Genomic DNA, 25,077 nt, shown 5'->3' on the forward strand with positions numbered 1-25,077 from the left:
CCTGAGTAATGGCATTCATGTGTTTGCCACCATCTCCTTGGATGATCTGAAAATTTCTGGCCACGGAGTTGGAGATTATGAGCACAACATTTTTTTGTATCTAGTATTAGAATCAAGAGATGGAGTGAGGTGTGGGTTAGCCAGAAACCGAAGGATACCGATCCTACTCAATGTCAGCAACTACCCGAACTGCCAGATGCATCATTTCCACACTTATATTAGGTCCTGAGTAGAATTTCCAAGTTAGTAACAATTGTACATGAAAAATTGGGTTAAGATAATAAAACAGAGAAAGGAGTCTCTTATTCAATTACCAGTGCTAAATGCAAATCCATAAATCAGAGATGGAAATAACTTGGATGGAATTTACATCCTTAATTTACTCAAGGAGCTGGATTCTCCAATTTTGAAAAGCCAGGAGAAGCAAATGCCGAGCCGACAGACACACAAAGCAACAAAGCGCCGGCCACGCCAGAACGAGAAGGACCGGCCCGCCGCACGAGGAACCTCCCCTCACGAGAGGGTGGATGGAGGATGTTTCTCTCAAGGTAACGAAGATCATAGAGAGGAGATGAAGACCGGTATTCAGGCTGCGGTCAGGGTGGCGGCCGGGGAAGCTGTGGAAACCATGCAGGTGGCTCTGGACAAGGCAGAGAGGCGATTGAAGGTCCAGGGGAACAACTGACCAGAGTGACTGGATCGCCACCCTGGAGAAGGAAATAGTGAAGTTGGTCACAATACAGGGGAGTCTGAAGGGTAGATAGAGGATCAGGAGAACCGGTCATGGCACCAAAGCCTATGGACAGTGGGGCTGCTGGAAGGGATTGAAGGCAGGGACCCCACAGACCATGTGGCCCAAATGCTCGGCAGTCTGGTGGGAAGGGATAGCTTCCCCAACCCACCAGAAATAGACAAAGCTCACCGGTCACTCCGCACAAGACCCAAGGCCTGGAGGGCAGCCAAGGGCGATAATCGTCAAACTGCATCCGTATCAAGACCGGGAAAGAATCCTGCGTTGGGCAAGACAGACAATAAACTGTAACTGGGAAGGTCACCATATCAGGATCTACTAGGACATTGGGGCTGACCTGGCAAAGCGTCGGGCAGAGTTCAACAGGACAAAGATATCCCTGTATAAAAGTGGCGTAAAATTTGGGATGGTGCACGCAGCCAAACTTTGGGCACATATCAGGGCAGGGAGCACTTCTTCATGGTCCTTGCGGAGGTGGACAAATTTGCCCTAGAGAATGGGCTGGAAAAACAGCAGCAGGGACAGCGGTGAAATGAGCATTCAAAAAGACTTCATTTATTTAACCAACCCGAAAGACACTTTGTGCAGGACTGCATTGCCTCACTTTGAGCACGGGAGCTGCAGTGTTGGAGGGAAAGGGAGAGGACAGAAGAGCTGAAGAAAGGGTGAGGAGAAAGGCAGGATGGGAAATAGATAGCAGGTGAAGGATAGATATATAGCCAATCCCGAGAGAGGAAAGGAGCCATAGCACCAGGAAGCACAAGTGAGAGGGGGGCAGCGGTGCCTGACACCGGCGAGGGGTGGGAGGGGGGGGGGGTGCTATGCATCACTAAAGGGGGAACAATCAGGGGAAGAAGCGGGGAGAAGGGGACACAGTGGGGGGGGGACAGCAAAAGGAGGGCAAAAGAAGCGGGTGGGGGAGAGGGAAGAAAGAAACATAGGGGAAACATGGGGACGAGGGTAATAAGGGCATGAGGCTGGTTACAACAGACCATGTTGGACAAAGGGAAATCCCAGTGCGCAGGGGCCCGGCCTCATGGTAAGAATGATGTCCGTGGCCATTTGGGACAGTCCCCTAACAAAGGGAAACCCCAGAGTGCAGCGGCATATCCACAAGATAAGTATGGTTGATCCCAGCCTTCTTCAACTCAGTGGAAAAACTGATTGTGGCGTTTGTGTGGAGGAGGGAGGAGGTGGGACTCCTAGGATCCCCAAAACCCCCAATGCTTAGAATGAGAAGCATTGGGGCCAAGACTTCCCAAACCTACAGTATTACCACTGGGCAGCAACAGAGGAAGGGTAAAGGGGTGGATAAAGGAGCAGGAAGCCGATTGGGTGCAAATAGAGGAGGGCATCTGCACGGGGATCTTCCTCCGGGTCCTGGCAACGGCAGCGCTCCCATCCCCATGACCAAACACTCAACGGGCCCAGTGGTGATAGCCACACTCATGGAATCAACTACAACAGCAGTTCAGTTTAATCAAAATGTCCATTAAGGCCCCCATCTGCAACAACCACAGGTTCACGCCAGCCAAAATGGACACCACCTTCAAAAGGTGGAGACAGGACGGGGGAACATTGACAGTTAGGGACTTCTACACAGACAACAGACTCACAACACTGAGAAGTTCCAGCTGACAGGGGGAAATGAGCTAAGATATATGAAGGTCAAAAACTTCTTAAATAGGGTGACAAGCGCATACCCATGACCACTGCAGCAATCGCTGTTAGAGGACCTACTGGACGCGGACATCTTAGGGAGGGGGAACTGCGGCAACCTTTATGGGCGACTACTGGGAAGGGCACATACACTACTGGACGAGACAAGAAAAAAGTGGAAGAAAGACTAAGGGTTTGAAATAGGGTGGGGACTCTGAAGTGAAGCACTGCACAAGGTCAATTCCACCTCCACCTGCGCAAGTTGAAGCAATAAATGTTGGATATAGTTTAAGATTTTAGATTCGGGGACTACAATGGTTAAAATAGGCAATTGACTATTCAGAAGTCATTTTAAAATAGTTTATTAAGAAGCAACAGTTTAGATGTGACCCGTGACAGTTAAGAGTGGTTTCCCAATCCCAGGGGTTAAATGAACAGATGGCACAGAGTGTGTTGATCTCAGTAGTTTGTGATAGCAGAATTCTGCACACTAGTCAAAGTGTCCAGGAACTCTTCAGTCAGTCTTCCTCCTCCTCCTCTGGTCCAGTTTTCATCTGAAGTAGTAGGTCGCTTGGACGGCATGGTGGCACAACGGTTAGCACTGCTACCCACAGCTCTGAGGACCCCGGTTCAATGGTCACTGTCCATGTGGAGTTTGCACATTCTCCCCATGTATGTGTGGGTCTCACCCCCACAACCCAAAGATGTGCCAATACCTCTGCAAATGAAGGAGAGTATTCCATAAGCTTTCTTAACAACCTTGTCTGCATCAACTGCTGCCATTAAGGACCTGTGTACTTGCACGCCAAGATCTCTCACTTCATCTACCTCTCTTAGTATAGTCCCATTTATTGTGTACTCTCTATAACTGTTTGACCTCCCTAATTGCATGCAAACAAATTAATGACGTGGTTAAGAAATTAGTTGAGTGGCAGGCGACAGAGAGTAGGGATAATTGGCAAGAAGTGACGAGTGGTGACCCACAGGGATTTTTGTTGGGGCCTCGATTATTCACATTCTTCATTAATTAAAAAAAATAAAAATTTAGAGTGCCAAATTAAATTTTTTCCAATTAAGGGGCAATTTAGCGTGGCCAATCCACCTACACTACACATCTTTGGGTTGTGGGGACGAAATCCACACAAACACAGGGTGAATGTGCAAACACGGACAGTGACTCAGAGCTGGGATCGAACCTGGAACCTCGCCGCTGTGAGGCGGCAATGCTAACCACTGCACCACCGCGCTGCTCTACACATTGTTTATTAATGATTGGATGATGGGGACTTCTGGTGGCGGCCATGGAGGGGTAGGTCAAACATTTGATAGCTCCTGCCTGTAACGGACTTTTGGACCTTTTTCCCCTGTTTTTTTCAGATTTTATGGGATAAAGCAGTGAAGAGTGAGACAGTGAGGAGAAATCCTCCTCCGGTGTATGGAGAATTGGACCAGAAGTGGCCGTGTGAGACAACAAAGTCCTATAAGGGAGACGCAAGCAGAGCTGGTAACACGGGACAGCATGGCGGAAGGCAAGGGCCGCAGGGAGACGGCACAGTGATCGACGGAGCACCTGGTGAAATATTTCGCGCAAGATTGCTTCGCCAAGCTGAAGATGGACACGCTGGACCCAATTAAGGCTTCGATTGATTAAGTGGTTCAGAATCAGGAAACCCATGGGGAGAGCGATCCAGGAGGTCGAACAAAAGTTGTCCGAGCACGAGGAGTATATAACCGTGCTGGAAAGCAAGGTGGGATGATTAACGACTGCCAGAAAAGAATGCAGAAGCTGGAGGACCTGAAGAATAGGTCCAGGAGGAAGAATCTCAGAATTGTTGGCCTCCCAGAAGGCAGTGAGGGATCAGATGTGAGGGCTTATGTGACGGACATGTTGGAGAAGTTGATGGGGGCTGGGGCATTCCCTCAGCCCCTAGAATTGGACAGAGCGCACAGAGCCCTCGCGAAGAAGCCCCGAGCGAACGAGCCGCCGAGGGCTATGGTGGTACGTTTTCACCGTTTCATGGACAAGGAACACGTTTTGCAGTGGGCCAAGAAAGAACGGAGCAGCAAGTGGGAGAATTGTGAGTCAGGACCTGGGAGCGGATTTGGCCAAGAGACAAGCTGGGTTCAATCGGGCAAAAATTACCCTCTTTAAAAAGGGGGTGAAGTTCGGGATACTGTACCCAGCCCGCCTGTGGGTCACACATGAGGAACGGGACTTCTACTTTGAAACACCAGACGAAGTATGGACCTTTATTGAAAAAATGAAGCTGGAGGCGAATTAAAAGACACTTAAGCCTTGGAGAAGTACTGTGGCAGCGATTTGCGGTGCTGGATTGTATCAATTTAACAAGCTCTATGTGAAATAATGGGCTGTGTGGATGTTTAAAGGTTGATTTGTCTTGCAGGGACCTTGTGAGGGGGGGGGATGGGCTTTGAATTTAGTTCCTCTTTTTGGATGACTATTTTTCTAAAGTGTACATAGATCCCTGAAAGTTGCCACCCAGGTTGATAGGGTTGTGAAGAAGGCCTATGGAGTGTTGGCCTTTATTGGGAGAGGGATTGAGTTCCGGAGTCGGGAGGTCATGTTGCAGCTGTACAGAACTCTGGTACGGCCGCATTTGGAGTATTGCGTACAGTTCTGGTCACCGCATTATAGGAAGGACGTGGAGGCTTTGGAGCGGGTGCAGAGGAGATTTACCAGGATGTTGCCTGGTATGGAGGGAAAATCTTATGAGGAAAGGCTGATGGACTTGAGGTTGTTTTCGTTGGAGAGAAGAAGGTTAAGAGGAGACTTAATAGAGGCATACAAAATGATCAGGGGGTTAGATAGGGTGGACAGTGAGAGCCTTCTCCCGCGGATGGAAATGGCGGGCACGAGGGGACATAGCTTTAAACTGAGGGGTAATAGATATAGGACAGAGGTCAGAGGTAGGTTCTTTACGCAAAGAGTAGTGAGGCCGTGGAATGCCCTACCTGCTACAGTAGTGAACTCGCCAACATTGAGGGCATTTAAAAGTTTATTGGATAAACATATGGATGATAATGGCATAGTGTAGGTTAGATGGCTTTTGTTTCGGTGCAACATCGTGGGCCGAAGGGCCTGTACTGCGCTGTATCGTTCTATGTTCTATGTTCTATGATTGTTCCTTCACTGTTTATTTGTTCTGTTGTTTATTTACTGGGGAATGTGATGCTTTTAAAATGTTTTTCATGTGGGGGGGGGGGGGAAAGAGAGGAAAGTACAATAGGGAGACAGACTGCTTGGTGCCAGGGGCGGGAGCTATCGAGTCAGGATGGGTCAGCTGACTCTCGGAAGCGCAGTGGGAGGTGGACAGGTGTTAAGCTGGAGCTTGATTTGGGGGATTGGGTTTTTAGTGTTGTTGGGGGGGGGGGGATGCTGCTTTGCTGACAGGGGAGGAACTGTTACTAGGGGATAAATGGGAGGTCAGGAACGGGGACAGCCTGAGTGGGTTCTCGAGGAAGCGGAGGGCGCGAGCTGAAGGCTGGCCTAAAAAGGGTGATGGCTAGTCAACAGGGGGGGGGGGGTTGGAAGCCCCCCGTCCAGGCTGATCACATGGAACGTGAGAGGACTGAATGGGCCGATCAAGAGGGCTCGCATGTTCGCGCATTTGAGGGAACTGAAGGCGGACATGGCAATGCTACAAGAGACACACCTAAAGGTTACAGACCAGACAAGATTGAGGAAGGGGTGGGTTAGCCAAGTGTTCCACTCAGGACTGGACTCAAAGACCAGGGGGGGTAGCGATCTTGATCAGCAAACGAGTGGCATTCGAGGCAGGGAAAATCGTGTCAGATGAGGGGGGTAGGTACATAATGGTGAGTGGGAAGCTGGAGGGGGTGTGAGTGGTATTTGTGAACATATATGCTCCGAATTGGGACGACGTGGAATTTATGAGGCGGGTGTTAGGTAAGATCCCAGACTTAGAGTCACATAACCTGATCATGGGAGGGGACTTCAACACAGTCACTGATCCGGAATTGGACCGGTCAAAATCCAGGACAGGGAGGAGGCCGGCTGCGGCAAAGAAATTGAAGGGTTTTATGGAACAGATGGGGGAGTAGACCCATGGAGGTTTGCACGGCCGAGGACGAAGGAGTTTTCCTTTTTTTCACATGTCCACAAGCTATACTCTCGCATCGACTTTTTTGTTCTGAGCTGGGCGCTAATACCGAAGGTAGTGGATACTGAGTACTCGACAATTGCAGTGTCGGATCATGCCCCCACTAGGTGGATCTACGAGTTAGTGTGGAGAGAGGGCAATGCCCGCTGTGGAGTTGCTAGCGGGCGAAGCGATCTGTGGGTGGGTTAACAAGTCCATCCAGAACTACCTGGAAACAAATGATACAGGGGAGGTTTGGGAAGCTTTGAAGGCAGTAGTCAGATGGGAATTAATCTCGATACGGTCCCACAGAGAAAAGGCGGAATGGGCTGAGAGGGATAGATTAGTGGAGGAGATACTCCAGGTGGACAGGAGATACTCGGAGGCCCCGGACGCGGGGCTACTAAGGGAGCGGCGGAGGTTACAGGTGGAGTTTGGGCTGTTGACCACAGGGAAAGCAGTGGAACAGTTGAGGAAGGCAAGGGGGGCGATCTATGAGTACGGGGAAAAGGCAAGTAGAATGTTGGCGCACCAGCTCAGGAAAAGAGAGGCGGCCAGGGAGATAGTAAAGTTAAGAGTAGAGACAATAATACTGTCCTGGACACAGTGGGGGTGAACGAGATGTTTAAGGACTTTTATAGTAAATTATATGAATCGGAACCCCCGGCTGGGGTGGGGGGGGATGACGCAATTTCTGGATCAATTGAGGTTCTCGAGGGTGGAGGAGGGGCTGGGAGCCCCAATTGAGATTGAGAAAATAATCAAGGGGCTGGAGGGCATGCAGTCGGGCAAGGCCCCGGGGCCTGACGACTACCCGGTGGAATTCTATAAGAAGTTTTCAGAGATATTGAGCCCACTGCTGGTGAGGACATTTAATGAAGCAAGAGAGAAGGGAGTCCGCCCCCAAACAATGTTGCAGGCCTCGATTTCATTGATCTTGAAACGGGAGAAGGATCCGGGGCAATACGGGTCATACAGGCCGATTTCTCTACTGAATGTGGATGCCAAACTGCTGGCTAAGAAACTGACCACAAGGATAGAGGACTGTGTCCTGGGGGTGATAGGGAAGACCAGATGGCATTTGTTAAGGGCAGGCAACTCAAGGCCAATGTTCGAAGGCTTCTAAATGGCATTCTTATTATGATGCCCTCAGAAGGAGAGGAGGTGGAGGTTGTGGTAGCGATGGATGCAGAGAAGGCTTTTGATCGGGTGGAGTGGAGTTACCTGTGGGAGGCGCTGGGAAGGTTTGGGTTTGGTGAGGGCTTTATTGACTGGGTGCGGTTACTCTATCAGGCACCAGTAGCGAGTGTGCGTACGAACCGGCTGAGGTTGGGGTATTTTGAACTACACCGAGGGACGAGGCAAGGGTGCCCCCTCTCCCCGCTACTGTTTTCTCTGGCCATAGAGCAATTGGCCATGGCGTTAAGAGCCTCTAGGAACTGGAAAGGGCTGGTTGGGGGGGTGGTGTGGAGCATCGGGTCTCACTCTATGCAGAGGACCTGCTCTTGCACATTTCGGACCCATTGGAGGGGATGGGGGAAGTAATGCGAATCTTGGAGGAATTTGGCAATTTTTCGGGGTATAAATTGAACATGGGGAAGAGCGCGATGTTCGTGATTCAGGCTAGAGGGCAGGAGGAGAGACTGGGAGAGGTGCCGCTTAGAATAATAGGGAAGAGCTTTCGCTATCTGGGAATCCAGGTGGCCCAGAAATGGGAGGCACTGCACAAGTTAAACCTATCCCGGCTGGTAAAACAAATGGAAGGGGACTTTAAGAGATGAGACATGCTCCCGCTATCACTGGCGGGGAGGGTACAGACCGTGAAAATGACGGTCCTCCCCAGATTTCTGTTTGTCATTCAGTGCCTCCCCATCTTCATCCCAAAGGCCTTTTTCAAGATTATTTCGGGCTTTGTGTGGGCAAGTAAAACCCCGCTAATGAAGAAAATGTTGCTGGAGCGCAGTCGGGGGGAGGGTGGGTTGGTGCTGCCGAACTTCTGCAATTACTACTGGGCGGTTAATATAGCCATGACCAGTAAGTGGGTAGTGGGGGAGGTGTCGACATGGGAGCGGATGGAGGCGGCGTCATGTAAAGACACCAGTCTGGGAGCATTGGTAACAGCACCTCTGCCGTTCTCGCCGGCCCGATACTCCACAAGTCCGGTGGTAGTGGCGGCTCTGAGGATCTGGGGACAGTGGAGGAGATATAAGAGAGTGGAGGGAGCATCGATTTGGATCCCGATTTATAACCACAGGTTTGTACCGGGTAGGCTAGATGGCGGGTTCCGGAGTTGGCAGAGAGCAGGAATTAGAAGGCTGGGGGATCTATTTATAGATGGGAGCTTTTCCAGCTTGAAAGCTTTGGAGGATAAATTTAAATTGCCAGCAGGGAATGGTTTTAGGTATTTGCAGGTGCGTGACTTCTTGAGAAAACAGGTGCCGGCCTTTCCGCTGCTGCCACCACGGGGCATACAGGATAGAGTAGTTTCCACTACCTGGGTGGGAGAGGGGAAGGTATCGGATATTTACCAGGAGCTTTCCGAGGCAGGGGAAACTCGGGTGGAGGAGCTTAAGGGCAAGTGGGAGGATGAGCTAGGAGAGTTAGAAGCAGGTCTATGGGCGGATGCCCTAAGCAGGGTTAATACATCCTCATCATGTGCCAGGCTTAGCCTGATACAATTTAAGATAGTCCATCGGGCACACATGACAGTGGCTCGGATGAGCCAGTTTTTCAGGGTAGAGGATAGGTGCGCGGGAAGCCCTTGCATGTCCACATGTTTTGGGCATGCCCGAAGCTTAGAGGGTTTTGGCAGGGTTTTGCTAAGGCAATGTTCACGGTGCTAAACACACGGGTGGTGCCGAGTCCGGAGGTAGAGATCTTTGGAGTGTCAGAAGAGCCGGGAGTCCAGGGGGCGAAAGAGGCCGACGTCTTGGCCTTTGCCTCTCTGGTAGCCCGGAGACGGATCTTATTAATGTGGAGGGACTCGAAGCCCCCGAGTGCAGAGACCTGGGTTAGTGACATGGCTGGGTTTCTCAGTCTTGAGAAAATAAATTTGCCTTAAGAGGGTCAATGGTCGGGTTCACCTGGAGGTGGCAGCTGTTCGTCGACTTTCTCGGGGAAAATTAAAAATGCCAGCAGATGCAGTATTCCAAGGCAATTGTTGTTGTATGGTTGAGGTGCGTGAAGATTGGGCTGGGGGGGAAATGTTTATTTTACCATGTTGATGTAATTGTTTTTGTAACTGTTATAAACATTTTCAAATACCTTAATAAAATATTATTTTTTTAAAAAATGATTGGATGATGGCATAGAAAGACATGTATCCAAATTTGCGGATGATACAAAGTGGTATTGTAGACAGGCTAGATGATAGCATAAAATCGGAAAGCAAAATTGACAGACGGGGTGAATGGGCATAATTATGGCAGATGGAATTTAATGTAAGTGTGAGGTTATCCATTTTGGACCAAAAAAGGATAGAGCAGAGTACTATGTAAATGGAAAGAAGTAGGGTACAGTGGAAGTCCAAAGAGACTTGAGGGTTCAGGAGCATAGGTCCTTAAAATGCCAGGAACAAGTGCAGAAAATAATCAAAATGGCTAATGGAATGCTAGCCTTTATATCTAGAGGATTGGAATATCAAGACACGGGTTATGCTGCAGCTATACAAAACCCTGTTTAGACCCCACAGGGTACTGTGAGTAGTTCTGGGCACCACACCTTAGGAAGGATATGTTGGTCTTGGAGAGAGTGCAGCGTAGGTTTACAAAAAGGTTTATGTGGATTTCAGAGGTTGAATTACGAGGAGAGATTACTCAAATTAGTAACTGTATTCAAGATATTAACAGGAAAAGACAGGTTAGATAAAGATAAACTATTTCCAATGGTTGGAGATTCTAAAATTAGGGGGCATAGTCTAAAAATTAGAGCTGGACCATTCAGGAGAGATGTGAGGAAGAACCTCTTCACTCAACGGGTGGTAGAGGTTTGGAATTCTATCGCACAACAACAGATGAAGTTAGAACAGTTGGTAATTTTAAATCTGATTTGATAGATTTTAGTTAAGCAAAAATATTAAGGGAAATGGGCCAAAGGCAGGTTTATGGAGTTAGGTTACAGATCAGCCATGATCTCATTAAATGGCAGGATAGGCTAGATGGGCTGAATGGCCTACTTCTGTTCCTATATTCCTATGCTGGTGCAGAGGCCTGAGACTGAGTTGAAGACCCGATACAATGAGGGCCACGTTGCCACCCATGCTGACGCTGAGCGGTGCACCGGGCTGCACAAAATGCGGTTCCGATGCCTGGACCGCTCTGGCAGGGCTCGACAGTAAACCTCCCAGAGGTTCTGCTTTCTGGTGGTCTGCTGTGCCCTCCACAATCTGGCACAGCAGCGGGGTGACATGCTGGAGGAAGAGGAGGAGGAGACAGAGGGACGTGCAGCCTTGTCTGAGGAGTACGAGGGGCAACAGGAGGGGTTGGAGGATGAGCCCAAGGAGGTACTGGATGATGGACGACAGGTGGCGGCAAGGGTCCGACATGCCAGGAGGATCAGGGAGACCCTCATCCTCTTCAGATTTTCCTATGAAAAGGACGAGGCTGCATCCTCCCCCACGTTCCCCCCACCTCCCAATAATACCAGCCCCTCCCTGATCACCTGTCCCCCTCTCCAAGCGTCTATCTAACATCACCCCAGGGTGATGGGCCTGTGTTGGCACTGTCAGTGGGTCACTATACAAGTCAGGAGAGTGATGGCCACTCACTGTTGTTGTGACACTCTAGGCTAGAGCATGCTCAATTCCAGTCCCCTGTGCCCCGGAATCACAACACAAGTGAATAAACCAATAATTCTTAGAAAAATACCCAAAACCGTTGGCCCTTGGCTGCCCAATAATTACTATCACCAGGTTTGTAAAAGTAAACAAATTATTGTTTATTTCTAACAAGAACTATGATGGAATATGCAGCAAATCCAACTGGTTAACTATTATCTAATTATAATTGCCAACTTTAACTTGCCCCCCACCCTCTACGCACACACTCACACAAAACAGGGGTAACTATCAGAAGTAAAAGGGAAAAAGAGTCTTTGTTTCAAATGGTGGTTTCCAGCACCTTACTCCTCTTCAAACTTTGCTTTCAGTTTGTGGTTTGTATTATAGATTCATTCAGTTCTCTATAGTTTCAGAAATACAAAATGCCCAGTCTTTCTGGAGAAAGAGAGAAGGTTTATTTTTAAAATTGAGAGTACCCAATTCATTTTTTCCAATTAAGGGGCAATTTAGCGTGGCCAATCCACCTACTCTGCACATCTTTGGGTTGTGGGGGCAAAACCCACGCAAACACGGGGAGAATGTGCAAACTCCACACGGACAGTGACCTAGAGCCGGGATCGAACCTGGGACCTCGGTGCCATGAGGCAGCAGTGCTAACCACTGTGCCACGGTGATGCCCTAAGAGAGATGATTCTTGTCTTTGTTTGCAACCGGTAATTGTTTTCTGAAGATTAATTCATTCAGGTTCTTTACAGCGCCAGGAATATGCCATTCACAGCCTTTCTGGAGAAAACATGGAGAGAGAGAGTAGGGCCTTGTCCCTCTGCTGCCTAGAGTCAAACTGAAACTCCTTGGGACTCTGAATATCATTCCACAGGGATTGAATCCAATCACCACATGTTACTGGGCAGAGTGCCACATTTTAGGCCAATTATAATATAATAATAATCTTTATTGTCACAAGTAGACTTGCATTAACACTACAATGAAGTTACTGTGAAAATATCTCCCAGGCATGGACATCTAGATTTAGATTTAGATTTATTGTCACGTACCGAGGTATAGTGAAAAGTATTGTTCTGTGTACAGTCCAGGCAAAGATCGCTCTATATATGAAAACATAGAACATACGATAAATATATGAGAATACATAATGAAAATACATAAACATAGATAGTGGGACATTGCCAGGCAGCGCATGCGCGGGAGCGTTAGCGGCCGCTCACGGCATCTCCGCGCATGCGCAGTGGAGGGGGTCTCTTCCGCCTCCGCCATGGTGGAGACCATGGCGAAGGCAATGAGTGCCCCCACGGCACAGGCCCGCCCGCGGATCGGTGGGCCCCGATCGCAGGCCAGGCCACCGTGGGGGCACCCCCAGGACCCCGGAGCCCGCCCGCGCCGCCTTGTCCTGCCAGTAAGAGAGGTGGTTTAATCCACGCCGGCGGGACAGGCATTCCAGCAGCGGGACTTCGGCCCATCCAGGCCGGAGAATCGCCGGGGGGGCCCGTCAACCGGCGCGGCGCGATTCCCGCCCCCGCCGAATCTCCGGTGCCGGAGAATTCGGCAACAGGCGGGGGCGGGATTCACGCCAGCCCCCGGCGATTCTCCGACCCGGCGGGGGGTCGGAGAATCCCGCCCCAGAACACACCATTTAGTTATGAGATAATTATAAATGAGTAAGAGAAATTGAAGTAAACAAGGCAGAAACATATTTAACACAGGTAACACAGTGCCTAGCATTGCTGCCACACAACTCCAAGGACCCCTGTTCACTTCAGACTATGTGGTAGTTCTACATTCTCCCCATTTCTGCCAGGGTTTCCTGGAATCAAAGAAGAGAACCATAGAATTCCTACAGTGCAGAAGGATGGCCATATTTCCATCACGTCTGCACCGACCCTCTGCAAGAGTACTCTACCTACTTAAAACAAATAACAAAACCTATCTACACTTACAAATAATCACCTTTAATCATAAAAAAATTAAAAATGACTTGAAAAGAATCGACAACAATAGTAATGACTGTTTAAAAGGAAGTGCAAAGAAACTGTTAAAACAATGTCTGAATGAAAACAAAAGAACAAATAAAAGTACAGCACAGTAACAGGCCTGTCGGCCCTTCAAGTCTGCGCCGGTCACGATGCCTGTCTAAAATGAAACCTTCTTTACTTCAGGGGGCCATGGGCGGTATTCTCCGAGCCCGCGCCAGATCGGAGAATCGCCGTTCAGGACGGTAAGTCGCGCGACGCCGGTCCGACGGCGTTTCGCAATTCTCTGGCGTGGTCCTTAACGCCGGCGCCCAAGGGGGTCCGCTGAGCGATTCTCCGGGCTCCCGCCGATACTGCGGCCGGATGGGCTGAAGTCCCGGTCACGCCGGCGCGGTTCTAACCTGCTTTTAAAAATCGTCAGCCAGTCGTGGGGGGGACCTAGGGCTGGCAGGACGGGCACGGCCATGGCTGTGGGGGGGGGGGGGGGGGGGGGGGGAGGAGTCCCTCCAGGTTCGGGGGGGGGGCGAGGGGAGGACAGCCCCGTCGGCCGGGAATGGGCCACCATGGCCGGGCGGTGCCAAAGCCACGGATGCCATTACGGCGGCCAGGCTGATGGGCACCGACCCCGGGCGCTGGCTGAGTGCAAGCCCCCCGCCGTGCGGATGGGTGCTGGACCCCCCAGGGGACGGCCCTCCCAGCCAGCGGCACCCACCGCCGGGTAGGTCCAGGGCCGCACCCATGGCAGCCACCAGTGAGGGCAGTGCCATTCAACATTGGTGCTTGCAGGGGGGACAGGCAATAGGAGGGGCACCGAGGGTGCGGGTGGTGGTGGGGGGCATGCGTGGCCGGGGCGCAAGCTGCCAACCAGGGCGGCCATGTAGCCAATGACACCTGGTTGTGGAGGGGTCATGCGCCATGGTTAAACCTGTTGTCTACCCTCCCATCCCCTGCAGATCACAATGTTTGGGAACCAGCCAGCGATGTTGGCCACCGTGGTGGGGGTCGCTGCCCTGCATGCAGCCCTGTGGCATTGTCGGCGCAGGCGGCTCAGAGAGGCATTGGAGGCTGCAGCAGAGGAACAGGCTGCAGGGGGCCAGGTGGCACCCGCTCAGGCTGGAGGGCCGCCCGCCCAACAGGCGCAGGAGGAGGAGGACAACGGGGAGGGTGAGGCACAGGATAACGATACTGATGAGGATGAGGGGGACGAGGAGGAGGAGGAGGGGGTGAAGGGGGAAGAGAAGGAGGAGGTGGTGGTGGTGCCACGGTGCCGGAGGCACCGCATGTCCTTCCAGGACCTCCCGGACAGGGCATGCAGGAGGTGACTCTGGATGAGCCGGGAAATCGTCGCCCATATTTGCCACCTGGTGGCACATCTGGCACTGCGGGGAACTGGTGGAGGACATGCTCTCCCGGTGGCCATCAAGGTGACGGTCGCCCTGAACTTCTACGCCACGGGGTCGTTCCAACCGCCGAGTGGGGCCTGTCTGGCTTCTCGCAGGCATCGGTGCACAGGTGCATCCGTGCAGTGACCGATGCCCTGCATGACATCGCGGAGCGCTACATCCAATTCCCTGTGGACCTCGCGCACCAGAATGCCCGGGCAGTGGGCTTCGCTGCCATGGCCAGGATACCCATGGTACAGGGGGGCGATCGATGGTGTGCACGTCGCCATGCGGCCACCAGCGGATAACAGGGCTGTGTTCATGAGGGGACCTACTCCATGAACATTCAGGTGGTCACAGATGAAGATCCTGCACGTCTGCGCCCGTTACCCAGGCAGTGTGCATGACTCATTTATCCTGGCACAATCGTTTATCCCTCCATCACCCTGGGCGCGATTCTCCGATCTCGGGACAGAGTGTCCGCGCCGTCGTGAACCCCGTCGCGTTTCACGACGGCATGAAACGGGCGCAGGCAGTCGGGTTCCTGGCCAACACGGCACTGCAGCGGTTCACACCGCTCCAGCCTTACTTCCTGGCGTGCACTGGGGGCGGCACCAACCCACACAGGTGCAGTGGCGACGCGCCAACCCACGCAGGCGCAGTGGCGACGTGCCAACCCACGCAGGCGCAGTGGCGACAACCAACCCACACAGGTGCAGTGGCGACGCGCCAACCCACGCAGGCGCAGTGGCGACGTGCCAACCCACGCAGGCGCAGTGGCGACAACCAACCCACACAGGCGCAGTGGCGACACGCCAACCCACACAGGTGCAGTGGCGACGTGCCAACCCACACAGGCGCAGTGGAGACGTGCCAACCCACGCAGGCGCAGTGGCGATGTGCCAACCCACGCAGGCGCAGTGGCGATGTGCCAACCCACGCAGGCGCAGTGGCGATGCGCCAACCCACACAGGTGCAGTGGCGACGCGCCAACCCACACAGGCGCAGTGGCGACATGGCAACCCACGCAGGCGCAGTGGCGACGCGCCAACCCACGCAGGCGCAGTGGCAACGCGCCAACCCACAGGTGCAGTGGCGACGCGCCAACCCACACAGGTGCAGTGGCGACGCGCCAACCCACACAGGTGCAGTGGCGACATGGCAACCCACACAGGTGCAGTGGCGACGCGCCAACCCACACAGGCGCAGTGGTGACGCGCCAACCCACGCAGGCGCAGTGGCGACGTGCCAACCCACGCAGGCGCAGTGGCGACGCGCCAACCCACACAGGTGCAGTGGCGACGCGCCAACCCACACAGGTGCAGTGGCGACGTGCCAACCCACACAGGTGCAGTGGCGACGGGCCAACCGACGCAACATGGCCCGGGGGTTCAGGGGCCGGATGCGCACCAAAGTAGGCCCGGGGGGGGGGGGGGGGGAGACGGGGACGGGAGAGGCCAGCCCCATCGGAGGCCCCCGCCGGGGATAGATCCCCCCCCCTGCCCCCCGCCAGGCTGCCCCCCGCCCCTTTGCGCAGAGTTCCCCGCCGGCGGGACTCTGCTTTTTCCGCGCGGCCGCTCGGCCCATTCGGGCCGGAGAATCGGCGGCCCCGCCGCGTACAGCTGCCGTGGGAAACGCGCCGGCGCAAATGGCACTGATTCGCCGCACCTCGGAGAATCGCGCGCCGGCGTCGGGGCGGCATGGCGTGGTTGCGGCGATTCTCCGGCCAAGCGCGGGGCTGGGAGAATCGCGCCCCCTATACCTGAACTATACAACAAAGCCAGATATAATCTAAAGAAATCCATCAAAGATGCCAAAAGACAGTACCGCACCAAGCTCGAGTCCCAGGCTAGCCACATGGACCCCGCCGTCTAATGCAAGGTCTGCAAGACATAACGCCGGCTCCAATGCACCCCTCCCTGATGAGCTCAATGCATTCTATGCCCGCTTTGAGCAAGAGGTCAGCGAGAGCGATCCCTCCACCCCAGAAGCCGCAGATGAACTTGCATCTGAGATCACCATTGCAGACGTCAGAGCAGCCTTCTCGAAGGTCAACCCACGGAAAGCCACTGGCCCGGATGGGGTACCCGGACGAGCACTCAGGTCTTGCGCGGATCAGCTGGCGGGGGTATTCGCAGACATCTTCAACCTCTCTTTACAACAATCTGAGGTCCCTATCTGCTTCAAGAAGACGACCATCATCCCTGTACCAAAAAAAGCCAAGCAGCGTGCCTTGATGACTATCGTCCAGTGGCTCTGACATCCATCATTATGAAGTGCTCCGAAATGTTAGTCATGGCACGAATCAACTCCAGCCTCCCGGTATGCCTTGATCCACTACAGTTCGTCTACCGCTGCAACAGGTCCACAGTAGACACCATCTCCATGGCTCTGCACTCTACCCTGGAACACCTAGATGACAAAGACACCTATGTCAGACTCCTATTTATCGACGACAGCTCAGCCTTCAACACCATCATTCCTATGAAACTCATCTCCAAACTCCGTGGCCTTGGCCTCGGCTCCTCCCTCTGCGACTGCATCCTGAACCTTCTGACCCACAGGCCACAATCAGTCAAGATAGGCAACAACACCTTTGCCACAATCATCCTCAACACCGGTGCCCCACAAGGCTGTGTCCTCAGCCCCCTACTATACTCCTTATACACCTATGACTATGAGGCCAAATTCCCCTTCAACTCGATTTTCAAATTTGCTGAAGACACCACCGTAGTGGGTCGGATTTCAAACAATGACAAGACAGAGTACAGGAATGAGATAGAGAATCTGGTGAATAGTGCGACGACAATAATCTCGCCCTCAATGTCAACTAAATGAAGAAGATTGTCATCTACTTCAGGAAGCGTAGTGGAGAACATGCCCCTGTCTACATCAATGGGAACAAAATAGAAAGGGTCGAGAGCTTCAAGTTTTTAGGTGTACAGATCACCAACAGCCTGTCCTGGTCCCCCCATGCCGACACTATAGTTAAGAAAGCCCACCAACGACTACTTTCTCAGAAGACTAAGGAAATTTGGCATGTCAGCTACGACCCTCACCAACTTCTACAGATGTGCCATAGAAAGCATTATTTCTGGTTGTATCACAGCTTGGTTTGGTGCCTGCTCTGCCCAAGACCGCAGGAAACTACAAAAGGTTGTGAATGTAGCCCAGTCCATCACGCAAACCAGCCTCCCATCCATTGATTCTATCTATAATTCCCGCTGCCTCGGAAAGGCAACCAGTATGATTAAGGACCCCACGCACCCCGGACATACTCTCTTCCACCTTCTTCCATCAGGAAAAAGATACCAAAGTTTGAGGTCACGTACCAACCGATTCAAGAACAGCTTCTTCCCTACTGCCATCAGACTTTTGAATGGACCTACCTCGTATTAAGTTGATCTTTTCTCTACACCTTGCTATAACTGGAACATTATATTCTGCAGTCTCTCCTTCCATCCCTCTGTACGGTATGCATTGTTTGTACAGCATGCAAGAAACAATACTTTTCATTGTATACTAATACATGCGACAATAATAAATCAAATCACCCCTCGACCACAGTGGCACTCTGTCCCCTACCCGACCCCGCAGGCATCGGACATTGCACAGAGGCAGCTTGCATTGGTGTAACAGTGAGTTTAATTAGAAACGTTACATACACACGCCCAAGCCCCTATAGCTAAACTGTGCCCTAAATCTGTGCCAACTTACTAGGTGTCTAACTTCCTGGCCTTATGGGCCCTACCACTACGTCTTTGTGCTTCCCTAGATGGTACAGCAGGAGTGAAGGCAGACTGCTGAGACTCCTGCTCTGCGACTTTGCTCCCCGTTGGCGCTCGTTTTCTGGGGCGGCCCGGCCTGAATGGGCCAGGCTGCTCCCCGGGCGTCCTGGATGGCGTGGTGCCACCCTGTTCTGCCCGCTGTCCGCTAGATGCACCAGGGACGGAACGGGGGGAGTCCGAGGTGCCGCGGTGTTCTGGGACCTCCCCTGCAGGAGTCCACAGGCCCAAGCAACTCCTCCTTCCCCGGGGTGCCCAGTGGCCCCCGGGCCTCTCCATGGGATGGGGGTGTGAGAGGAGACAAGCCCCGAGGCACCATTGACATCGGCTCTGGCACATGGCTGCCTGTGAGAGGGCAGCCCTGTCCTGGGCCACGGATGACGCTTGCACATGAAGCCCCATGCCTTGCAGACCTGACCCATGGCCGACACCTTTGCCCCCATTGCCTCCATTGTGGACACCGTGCGGTGTCGGCCTGGGTGGCAGCCATGACCGGCACCACTCCCTGCTCCTGGACGTGGATGGACTTCTCCACCTGCGTCTGCAGCTGCTGGAAGCTGGCCGTCATCCCGTTGTCTATTCCCTGGGCATCTGACTGCATCGGGTCACTGGGTGGGTCTAGTAAGTCCAAGAACCCGGGAACCATCTGTGCGGCAGCTGGTTGCTGGGGCCAGTCTGCCCTCCGACCGTCCGGCCCCTCAGCTGCTCCGACCTCCACCTGCTGTACCGGTACGGCTGTGTGGTGCTCACCAGTGAGTGTCCCAGGAGCCTCTTCACTAAAGTGCCCAACCGAGGTGAGAGTTTCTGCGATGGTGGAGGGTGTGGGAGACAGCAGTGACGAAAAGTCAATGTCGTCATCGGAGCCAAAGTCTGGTGTCTCCTGCGTCGACCCTTGGCCCGATGGTCCCAGTGTTGCCGCCGTCTGCGTGTCACTGTCCGGTCTGTCCGTCCTCTGTGTGTCCGTCCTCTGTGTGTCAGTGTTTTGGGTGTCCGTGTCCTGGGTCTCTGTGTCGGTAGCAGAGCTTCCGTGACATCTGCCCTCCCCACTGTGGCCTGCGTCCCTGGGGGCCACTGGACCTGGCACTGGGCGTGGTATGCCAGACGGCATGGGATGACCGGCGGCTGGTCCTTTAAGTAACAAGAAAGCATGTACTGTTAGACAGGCGACAGGGGTGAGAGTGTGGAGTGCGGGGCTAGGCTGAGGGGGTGGAGTGGGGGCTGGGGTGAGGGGGTAGGGTGAGGGGTTGGCGTGAGGGTCTGGGGTGAGGGTGTGGAGTGGGGAGTGTTGGGTGTTCTGGATTACATGCAGGTGATCCAGAACACTTGAAGTAGTGCAACACTATTTTATTAAAAGGTTAACTATTTAAACATACTTGAACTGTGGGTAAATACGATACGAGCTTTAACTAAAGACCTTTGCCTTGTCCTAACCAGTTGATGCACTCAGCACATGGTGAATGTCTGTGTGGCAGGCTGTGAGCTCTGTGCTCCGAGCTAGCTGCTACTCGAATGAGCGGGAACTCTGATGCCCCCTGTCTTTATAGTGCGTGTGCTCTCACTGGTGATTGGCTGCGGTGTTGTGGATGTTGATTGGTCCCACTGTGTGTCCATCAGTGTGTGTCTGCACCATGATATACTGGTGTATATTATGACATTCCCCCTTTTATATAAAAAAATGTGCCTGCGCGACAATAAATAGTGTGTGGTGAATGTTCCTAACTACGTGTGTGTGAAATATTTACAGGACTATGTACATAAAACTAAGCTATTTACATGGGAAGGTGCCTGGTGCAGAAAAAACAGTGTGTCACACAAATAACGAGATGAACACTACATACAAACCACTGGAACGATTAAACGGAAGAACAGAACAAACCAGAGGGTCCATTAGTGCACAAAGTTCACAAATTAAGTCTCTGAGGTGGGCGATGAATTCTGGTTGACCGCCTCAAGGGTGGGTCAGGAGCCACCGGCTGAGGAGCGGGCTGGACTGCGCAGAGTGAGGAGGATGCAGAGTAACCGGAATCTCCGCATAGTCCAGGTCAGGGTCAACAGGAGGGCGTGGCACTGGCGGAGGAGGATCACGTATCGAGTGTGGAACGAGACGAAGGGCACAGAATGGAACCATCAGGTAGACGAACCAGGAACGAGCGGGGAACCACCTGCCGAAGAACCACAGCAGTTGCAGACCAGCCACCATCTGGAAGATGGATGCGGACATTGTCATCTGGAGCCAGAGCAGGGAGATCAGCTGCACGGTAGTCATGAGCCGCCTTATACTGTGCACTTGACAGTTGCATTCGTTGAAGGACCGGAACATGGTCGAGGTCTGGGACATGAATGGACGGCACTGTCGTCCTCAGGGTGCGACCCATGAGCAGCTGGGCTGGCAACAGGCCAGTGGACAGTGGGGCCGAGCGATAGGCCAGCAGGGCGAGGTAGAAGTTGGATCCCGCATCGGCAGCCTTGCAGAGGAGCTGTTGACTATGCGGACGCCCTTCTCCACTTTGCCATTGGATTGGGGGTAGAGGGGACTGGATGTCACAGGCACAAAGTTGTACCTCCTGGCAAAGTTGGACCATTCCTGGCTTGTGAAGCAGGGGCCATTGTCTGACATCACAGTGAGTGGGATGCCGTGACGAGCAAAGGTGTCCTTACAGGCACGGATGACTGCAGACGATGTGATGTCGTGCAAACGTACCACCTCCGGGTAGTTTGAAAAATAGTCTACAATCAGAACATAGTCCCTGCCCAGCGCGTGGAACAGGTCGATGCCGACATTGGACCAAGGGGACGTGACCAACTCATGGGCTGTAGGGTCTCACGTGGTTGGGTCGGCTGGAACCGCTGACAGGTGGGGCAGTGTTGGCGATGTCGTCATTGATGCCGGGCCAGTACACTGCTTCTCGGGCCCATCGGCGGCACTTCTCCACGCCAAGATGGCCCTCGTGTAGCTGTTCCAAGACAAGCTGGTGCATGCTGTGCGGGATAACAATGTGGTCCAGATTCAGGAGGACACCATCGACTACCGCCAGATCGTCTCTGATGTTGTAGAACTGCGGGCATTGGCACTTGAGCCACCCGTCTGTTAGGTGGCGCATGACATGCTGTAGTAGGGGGTCAGCTGCAGTCTCGCGGCGAATTTGGACGAGGCGTTCATCCGTGGCCGGTAAATTGGAGGCCACGAAGGCCACATGGGCGTCAACCTGGCAGACGAATCCCGTTGGGTCACACGGGGTGTTGACTGCCCTGGACAGAGCATTGGCTATGATCAGGTCTTTGCCCGGGGTGTATAGGAGCTGGAAATCGTATCGCCGGAGTTTGAGCAGAATGCGCTGTCATGTCGTTCAAGTCTTTTTGTATTATATTGACCAGTGGGCGATGGTCGGTCTCGATGGTGAATTGGGGAAGCCCGTACACATAATCATGAAACTTGACGACACCGGTCAAAAGGCCCAGGCACTCCTTTTCTATCTGTGCATAGCGCTGTTCCGTGGGGGTCATGGCACGTGACGCATATGCAACGGGGGCCCATGATTAGGCCTCATCGCGTTGCAGGAGCACTGCCCCAATGCCAGATTGGCTGGCATCGGTCGAAATTTTTGTCTCTTTCGCTGGATCAAAAAAGGTCAATACCGGGGCCATGGTAAGTTTGGTTTTAAGTTCTCTCCATTCGTGGTCGTGGGCAGGAAGCCATTGGAAGTCTGTCGTCTTCCTGACCAGGTTGCTGAGAGCTGTGGTATGAGAGGCGAGGTTAGGGATGAACTTCCCTAGGAAGTTGACCGTGCCCAGAAATCGGAGGACCGCCTTCTTGTCCTCTGGCTTTTTCATGGCTGTGATGGCAGCCATCTTGTCTGCATCCGGCCGCACACCCAATTGGGAGATGTGGTCCCCTAGGAACTTGTGTTTCGTCTGGCCGAAGGAGCATTTGGCTCTGTTGAGGCGTAGGCCCTGCTCCCGTATGCGTTTGAACACGCGCTGGAATCGTGACGTCAGCACGTTCGCTGCGCCACCGCGCATGCGCGGTGCGGTCATGCGTGGTGCGCGCTTGCGCATTACGTTCCTCCACGTTGCCGCCCCTCGTTTGGTACGTACAAGCGCGGGAGTCCGCGAAAAGCATGCAAAATGGCCGCCCTCATCCAGGCTGAGGCCCTGGAGGTGCTCAATCAATTGGACCCGTTCCGCCTCGTGGGGACCTTGCCGCGTCGTTTCAGCCGCTTGTATATGGGAGTACCGACTGGTGGCATTTTCATGTAGGACACAGGTCTCAATGGTGGTCGCTAGGGTGAGTTGCTTTACTTTGAGGAGCTGCTGACGTAGGGGGTCCAACTGAACACCGAAAATGATCTGGTCACGTATCATGGAGTCGGAGGTGGGCCCGTATCTGCAAGACTCCGCAAGGATGTGGAGTTGCATTAGAAAGGATTGGAAAGGTTCGTCCTTACCCTGAAAACACTGCTGGAACACGTAGCGTTCGAAACTTTCATTCCCCTCTACGCTGCAATGAGTGTCAAATTTGAGGAGAACTGTCGTCTTTTCTTTGTCATCTGCAAAGGTGAGAGAGTTGAAAATGTGGATGGCATGGTCCCCGGCCGTGGAGAGGAGAAGAGCAATCTTTCTGGTGTCCGAGGCGCCCTCCCTATCCGTGGCTTCGAGGAAGAGCTGGAAGCGCTGTTTGAAAATCTTCCAGTTGGCCCCGAGGTTGCCGGCGATGCGGAGCGGTGGCGGCGGGCTGATGTTCATGTTGCAGGATGACGGAATGCTGGTGGAAGGCAGATCACTTGCAGGTAGGTCTAAGAAGTGCTAGTATGCAACCACGCCTGGTATCATGATGTGTTGGGTTTCTGGATCACATACAGGTCACCAACACTTGAAGTAGTGCAACACTATTTTATTGTAAGGTTAACTATATAAACATACTTGAACTGTGGATAAATACGATACTAGCTTTAACTAAAGACCTTTGCCTTGTCCTAACCAGTTGATGCACTCTGCACATGGTGAATGTCTGTGTTGCAGGCTGTGAGCTCTGTGCTCTTAGTTAGCTGCTACTCGAATGAGCGAGAACTCTGATGCCCCCTGTCTTTATAGTGCGTGTGCTCTCACTGGTGATTGGCTGTGTGTCCATCAGTGTGTGTCTGCACCATGATATACTGGTGTATATTATGACAGGGAGGTGAAGGGAGGGTGTGGACTGGGGGGCTGAGGTGAGGGGGTGGCGAGGGGGCTGGGGTGAGGGGGTGGAGTGGGGGGCTGGGGTGAGGGGGTGGAGTGGGGGCTGGCGTGAGGGTGTGGAGTGGGGGGCGGGTGAGGGGGTGGAGTGGGGCCTGTGGTGATGGGGTTGGGTGAGGGGTTGGAGTGGGGGGTCTGGGGTGAGGGTGTGGAGTGGGGTGAAGTGAGGGTGTGGAGTGGGGGGCTGGAGTGAGGGGTGGTTTGGGGGCTGGGGTGAGGGTGTGGAGTGGGGGCTGAGGTGAGGGATTGGAGTGGCGGTCTGGGGTGAGGGTGTGGAGTGGGGGGCTGCGGTGAGTGTGTGGAGTGGGGGTTGGGGTGAAGTGGGGGGCTGGGGGGTGGAGTGGGGGGCTGGGGTGAGGGTGTGGAGTGGGGGGCTGGGGTGAGGGGGTGGAGTGGGGGGCTGGGGTGAGGGGGTGGAGTGGGGGGCTGGGGGTGCAGTGGGGGGCTGGGGTTAGGGTTTGAAGTGGGGGCTGGGGTGAGGGTGTGGAGTGGGGGTCTGGCGTGAGGGTGTGGAGTGGGGGGCTGGTGTGAGTTGGTGGAGTGGGGGGGTGGAGTGGGGGGGTGGGGTCAGGGAGTAGGGTGAGGGGTTGGAGTGGGGGTCTGGGGTGAGGGTGTGGAGTGGGGGGCTGGAGTGAGTGTGTGGAGTGCGGGTTGGGGTGAAGTTGGGGGCTGAGAGGTGGAGTGGGGGGCTGGGGGGTGGAGTGGTGGGCTGGGGCGAGGTGGGGGCTGGGGTGCGGGTGTGGAGTGGGGGATTGGGGTGAGGGGGTGGAGTGGGGGCCTGGGGGGTGGAGTGGGGGGCGGGTGTGGGGTGGGGGCTGGGGTGAGGGGGTGGAGTGGGGGCTGGGGGGTGGAGTGGGGGGCTGGGGTGAGGGTGTGGAGTGGGGGCTGGGGTGAGGGTGTGGAGTGGGGCTGGGGTGAGGGTGTGGAGTGGGGGGCTGGGGTGAGGGGATGGAGTGGGGGTCTGGGGTGAGGGTGTGGAGTGGGGGGGTGAAGTGAGGATGTGGAGTGGGGGACTGGGGTGAGGGGGTGGAGTGATGACTGGGGTGAGGGTGTGGAGTGGGGGTTGGGGTGAAGGGGTGGAGTGGGGTGCTGGGGTGAGGAGGTGGAGTGGGGGACTGGGGTGAGGAGGTGGAGTGGGGGGGTGAAGTGAGGATGTGGAGTGGGGGACTGGAGTGAGGGGGTGGAGTGATGACTGGGGTGAGGGTGTGGAGTGGGGGCTGGGGTGATGGTGTGGAGTGGGGTGCTGGGGTGAGGAGGCGGAATGGGGGACTGGGGTGAGGGGGTGGAGTGGGGGGCTGGGGTGAGGGGGTGGAGTGGGGTGGCTGGGGTGAGGAGGTGGTGTGGGGGACTGGGGTGAGGAGGTGGAGTGGGGGTTGGGGTAA

At 53.9% G+C, this 25,077-nt stretch overlaps 1 long non-coding RNA gene across 1 annotated transcript in view; it reads right to left on the reverse strand.

Moving 5' to 3' along the window:
• Positions 1-2,788: 2,788 nt before the first annotated feature.
• The window catches only part of LOC140425797 (uncharacterized), a 334,937-nt gene continuing 312,648 nt past the window's right edge, over positions 2,789-25,077 (reverse strand). The window contains exons 2-3 of the long non-coding RNA XR_011948013.1: positions 12,364-12,414; positions 2,789-3,128 (exon numbers count right to left, since the gene is read on the reverse strand). This is a non-coding gene — a long non-coding RNA (uncharacterized lncRNA). The remainder of the gene's footprint in view (positions 3,129-12,363; positions 12,415-25,077) is intronic.

Source organism: Scyliorhinus torazame, chromosome 6 (assembly GCF_047496885.1).
Source record: "Scyliorhinus torazame isolate Kashiwa2021f chromosome 6, sScyTor2.1, whole genome shotgun sequence".
Lineage (NCBI taxonomy): Eukaryota > Metazoa > Chordata > Chondrichthyes > Carcharhiniformes > Scyliorhinidae > Scyliorhinus > Scyliorhinus torazame.